We start from the raw sequence: 6,048 nt of genomic DNA on the forward strand, positions 1-6,048 counted from the left end.
AACTTGAGTCTGAACAGATGACTGATTTCAAAGGTCTTCTCCTCTACCCATTGTATTGCTAATAAAAGTGCAATCATTTCTCCTGTATATACTGAGACTCCATCCTTTTCCCTACAAATACTTGAAATTCAGGAACTGTAAAGGCCACACGTACTGTTTTTAAACTCTAAGAGACATCTGTATGTATTTTAACATAAAATTGATTAATATATTTTTTGTACATAAAACAAATTACATTCCTCATCCTTTTCTCTTTTCTAATGGTGTAAAATCTACTGTTGCGTCTGGTAGTAACCATGGTTTAGCTACTGGTAAAGGTACAGTAGGACCAATATTTAAGTGACTTACTTTTATTTCTGTTGCTTTTTCCCCCTTCACCTGTGTTTGTACAAACGCCGATATTTTCCCGCCGACGTGACGTCACTTCCTGAAGGAGAAAGCCTCATTTGGGTGTATTTATTACTTTTCTAAAACACGTTTAAACGAAAATTATTGATTACTTTTTATTACTCTATTTTAATAATCAAACTTATTACCATCATAACTTTATGTATAATACAGTTGTCTTTTACCAAGGTTTACAATAGGTTACTATTTAAAACAGTATAAAGCTTATCATTTCAATAGGCTGATTTAAGCCCCTTTCACACAGTGATACCGGTAAATATCCGGAAAATTTCCGGAACGACTTTACCGGTATATACAAAAAAGCACTGTTCACACAGGCGAGCACCTTACGGAATTTTTCCGGAAAAGAGCATTCACACATCCATTCCAAAATACCGGTAAATTCTGACATCATTCACCACTAATGAGCTTTAAACGGCTGCGCTTGTATTTGTAAACATTTGACTAAATTACAAACTCTTTTGATGATCAATATTGTAAACAACTTTCGCAGGATCACTTTCGCATGTCGAGATGTTCATAATATGTGCGTGTGCAGGCGCTCACAGGCTGTTTCATGGGCACACGCAAAGCTTGAAGGTAAACAAACAACGGCTTATCATAAGCATCTCATCGATGATTATTTACACAGTTGGCATTAAGAAGAACATATAAACGTTATCTGACTAACTTCTAGCTGCTAAATGTGTCTGGAAAAATATTCAAAGGCTTTTATTCTCACAAACCGCGCGGACGTAAATGCGTCTGACTGTTGTGATTGGCTAAAGCAGAAGTCTTACGTCAGCACGTTCTAGACGTGCACGCGCTTATTACGGAAATCTTACTTCTGCGTTCACACAGCGCAGCATTCCGGCAAATTGCCGGTAATGTTACAACTTCTCTTTCCGGAAAATAGCCAGAACGAATTTACCGGTATTTTCAAAAAGGACCTGTTCACACATACAACCTTTCCGGAAAATTGCCGGCAATTTTCCGGAAAGGTCTGTATGTGTGAAAGGGGCTATTATCATTTAGCCTCTTTCTTGAGATTTTGATGAGTCCAAATAAAACCAAAATGAACATTTTACCAAAAAAAAAAACACCAACACTCTCAGAAATAAAGGTACAAAATCTGTCAATGCGTCGTACCTTTTCAAAAGGTTAACTTTTGTATCATAGGTGGACATTAGTACCTTTAGGTTTCACTTTTGTACCTTATAGGTACTATAGGGTACACATTTGTACCTTTAAGGACCGGTTAGAAAAAAAATGTACATTTATTTCTAAGTGTGACGAGATCGATAACTTAAATGGATATAAAACAGTAGTGGCCAGGGGTGAACTAGCATTTTCACCCGAGAAAAGTTGTTGAAGGTCAGGCCAAAGTGAAGGGGTGTGGGTAGAATCCCCTGGTTGTGGCTATACAGAAACACATGGTCTGGGCAGTCATTTCTACAAAAAAAGAATATTCAATAAATCACAATCCCTTCAATAAGCTTACCTACAGAGAGCCAAGAAACTGTCATGTATGAGATGAAAAAACATCTGCAGACAAACGTGAACCCAAAAGCAGCTCAAACTCAAGTGAATCACTGTACTTATTAAAACACAAACAATTACGTATAAAGTTTTCAATTGTTAATTGTTTTGCCCAAAACAAAAGAAATGCATTTGAAACAGCTAAATTAGTCTAATAAAATAAAACTTTAAGTGCTAAGATTATAATTGAAGAAATTTTAATGGTATTTTCGCACTCAGAGGTGTTTAAACTACATAAATAATAACAAACATCACGAAGGTCAATGAACAAGAGCTCAAATTATGAACTCAAGTACCTTTAGATGTATCTCTAAAATGCAATATCTCCATCTAGTGTTCACACGAATTTCAACAAGCTGGACATTATCAAGGCATCAAAGCAATGGGAAATTGCAGGTAAGCAACCTAAAAAAACTAAGTAGGAAACTGATTTGGTATTTTCAGTCATCGGTTTTTAGAAACGTTTATTACTCAAAACTTACAAGAAAAAAATAGGTAAACTAAGTATAAACTATAGTAGATATAGCTGTTACAATATTATTTACACATTATTAACCGTTGAATTATTAATTTAACCCAATGGTTGATTTAAAAATATTTGGTGCTTTGTTGGGTAATTTTTTAACATTTATTGGGTAATTTATTTGCACTTTATTCCATTACTTAATTTTTTAATCTTTATTATAACAGTATTTAATCTATGCGTATACTGAAAAAAGTGTTGCATGCAGAACTGTTGCAAACAATTTATTTGTGTTGAATTTAAACGAACAAATTAAAATAATGTTCAACTTAATTTGTTTGTTTAAATTCAACACAATTAAATTGTTTACAGCCACTTAACGTAAAGATATTTAGTAAATCCAAGGAATCATCTTTGAATAATTTTTTCACTTGTATTACGTTCAGTACTTAGAGGAGCAACAGAGTCAGAACCCTCTTGTCCTGCTGCTTGTGAATAAACTAAACTGCTCTCAGGCATTTGTTATTGTATGAGGTGTGACATTAAATGCATGAATTTAAATAATATTTAAACAATTCATAACCTTAAGAGAATTTATTAATTTTGCTCATTAAATTACAAAACAAATTCTGCAGTTAAATTCATGAACTGTTTGAGAAATTGTGCATTAAGATCTTTACAATAATGTTGAGCTTGTTCTCTGCTGCTTGTTTGATTTCTGACTTAAAAAATACCAGGCGCTTATTTATTTTCAGTTTTAACAAAGCAGAGATCTATCTCATAACTCAAGAGAATAAGCTGGTACCATTGATAAACTATTTTTCTCACTGTGGGATGAAGATGAGGTGCTTTTTGTTGTCCAAATCACATTAAATACACAATATGGGTTTGTTTTTAGCATGTAGGAAGTATCAAACTCAAGTGTCTGATGATTATTATGAATATAAATTGTCACAATATGGATAAAAGTCCCATTATTCAGTGTAATATGTATGTATTTTCATGATTTTGTGTATTTGTAATGCAAAACATGCTTATTTTTGAAGACTTAAATGAGGGGTGTCCAGGCTGGTGTCCTGCAGATTTTAGCTCCAACTTGCCTGGAAGCTAAGGATGGATGGATGGATGTTTCTTGCCTAGTCAGAGTTTGAACACCCCCATTTAAAATAAATAAATAAAAATATGCATGTTTCACTTTAAGAATACACATAAACATGGAAGTGCATACAATTTACACTGACTGATGAGACTTTCACTCACATTGTGACAATTTACATTCATAATAATAATCAGATACTTGAGTTTGATACTTCCTACATGCTAAAAATAAATCCCTATATTGTAAATTTAATGTGATGTGGACACCAAATAGCACCTCATCTTTAACCCAGTGAAAAAAAATGGTTTATCAATGTTTCCAGCTTATTCTCCTGAGTTGAGATTGAGCTCTGCTTTGTTATAACTAAAAGTAAATAAACACTTGATATTTTTAAGTCAGAAACACAAATTTCAGCAAACAAGCTCAACATAATTGTGAAGATCATCTAAATGCATAATTTCCTAGAAAATAAGGGTCATTTAAGTCAGCGGTGTCCAAACTCTGTCTGGAAGGGCCGGTGCTCTGCAGATTTTAGCTCCAAATTGCCTCAACACACCTGCATGGATGTTTCTAAAAAGCCTAAGAGTTTGGACACCCCTGATTTAAGTCTTCAAAAAGAAGCATGTTTTACTTTGCAAATAAACAAAATCATGAAAATACATACATTTTACACTGAATAATGGGACTTTCACACCATATTGTGACAATTAACAGTCATAATAATCATCAAAAAATAAATCTATTTTGTATTTTGAATGTAATGCGGACACCAAAAAGCGCCTCTGAATGAAAAATGATTTAACAATGTTTGATCTCTGCTTTGTTATAACTAAACATAAAAATATGTCAGAAACACAAACTACAGAAAACAAGCTCAACGCAATAGTGAAGATCTTTCTAAATGCATGATTTCTTATACAATTCATGAATGTAACTTTGCAGAATTTACTCGATTTGCTCATTCAAGTCAGGGGTGTCCAAACTCCTTGAGTCCTCGAGGGCCGGTGTTTGCAGATTTTAGCTCCAACTTGCTTCAACACACCTGAAGGATGTTTCTATAAAGCCTACTAAGAGTTTGGACACCCCCAATTTAGCTCTTCATAATCAGACACTTGAGTTTAATACTTCCTACATGCAAACAATAAATCCCTATTGTAAATTTAATGTGATGTGGACACCACATAGCACCTCATCATTAACCCAGTGAGAAAAATAATTTAAGTGTTTCCAGCTTATTCTCCTGAATTATGAGATTGAGCTCTGCTTTAACTAAAAATAAGTAAACATTTGATGTCGTCATAAATGGCAAATTCCAGAAGACAAGATCAGCATAGTCGTGAAAATCTTTCTAATTTATTATACAATTCATGGACTAACTTTACAGAATTTTGATTTGCTCACTTAAGTCAGGGGTGTCTAAACTCAGTCCTGGAGGGCCGGTGTCTTGCATTTTAGCTTCAAATTGCCTCAACAAACCTGCAAGGATGTTTCAAGAAAGCCTAGTAAGAGTTTGGCCATCCCTGATTTAAAGTGTTTTACTTTACAAAATACACACTATCATGGAACTGCATACATTTTACACTGAATACTGGACTTTCACACCATATTGTGACAATTTACATTCATAATAATTATCAGACATTTGACTTTATTGCTTCATACTTGCAAAAAAAAAAAAAAAAACATTGTAAATTTTATTTGATCTTTAACCCAGTAAGAAAAATAGTGTATCCAGCTTATTCTCCTGAATTATGAGATTGAGCTTTGATTTAACTAAAAATAAGTAAACATTTGATGTCAAGTCAGAATTTTAAAAATCCAGAAGACAAGCTCAACATAATCGTGAAGATCTAATTACTTATACAATACATGGATTTAATTTTGCAGAATTTTGATTTGATTATTTAAGTCAGGGACGTCCAAACTCAGTCCTGGAGGGCCGGTGTCCGGCAGATTTTAGCTCTGAATTGCCTCAACAAACCTGCAAGGATGTTTCAAGAAAGCCTAGTAAGAGTTTGGACACCCCTGATTTAAAGTGTTTTACTTTACAAAATACACACTATCATGGAACTGCATACATTTTACACTGAATATTGGACTTTCACACCATATTGTGACAATTTACATTCATAATAATAATCAGACAGTTGACTTTATTGCTTCTTACTTGCAAAAATAACCCATATTGTAAATTTTATTTGATCTGGAAACAAAATAGCACCTCATCTTTAACTCAGTAAGAAAAATAGTGTATCAGTGTGTCCAGCTTATTCTCCTGAATTATGAGATTGAGCTCTGCTTTAACTAAAATTAAGTAAACATTTGATGTAAAGTCAGAATTAAAAAATTCCAGAAGACAAGCTCAATATAATCGTGAATATCTTTCTAATTTCTTATACAATACATGGACTTAATTTTGCAGAATTTTGATTTGATTATTTAAGTCAGGGACGTTCAAACTCAGTCCTGTAGGATCGGTGTCCTGCAGATTTTAGCTTAAAATTGCCTCAACAAACCTGCACGGATGTTTCAAGAAAGCCTAGTAAGAGTTGACACCCCT

General features: G+C 33.6%; 1 long non-coding RNA gene across 1 annotated transcript in view; it reads right to left on the bottom strand.

Moving 5' to 3' along the window:
• Window positions 1-4,821: 4,821 nt before the first annotated feature.
• Window positions 4,822-6,048, bottom strand: part of LOC141376237 (uncharacterized) — a 2,576-nt gene continuing 1,349 nt past the window's right edge. The window contains exon 2 of the long non-coding RNA XR_012385709.1: window positions 4,822-6,048. This exon is cut by the window's right edge and continues 818 nt beyond it. This is a non-coding gene — a long non-coding RNA (uncharacterized lncRNA).

This window comes from Danio rerio, chromosome 9 (genome assembly GCF_049306965.1).
Source record: "Danio rerio strain Tuebingen ecotype United States chromosome 9, GRCz12tu, whole genome shotgun sequence".
Classification (NCBI taxonomy): Eukaryota; Metazoa; Chordata; class Actinopteri; order Cypriniformes; family Danionidae; genus Danio; species Danio rerio.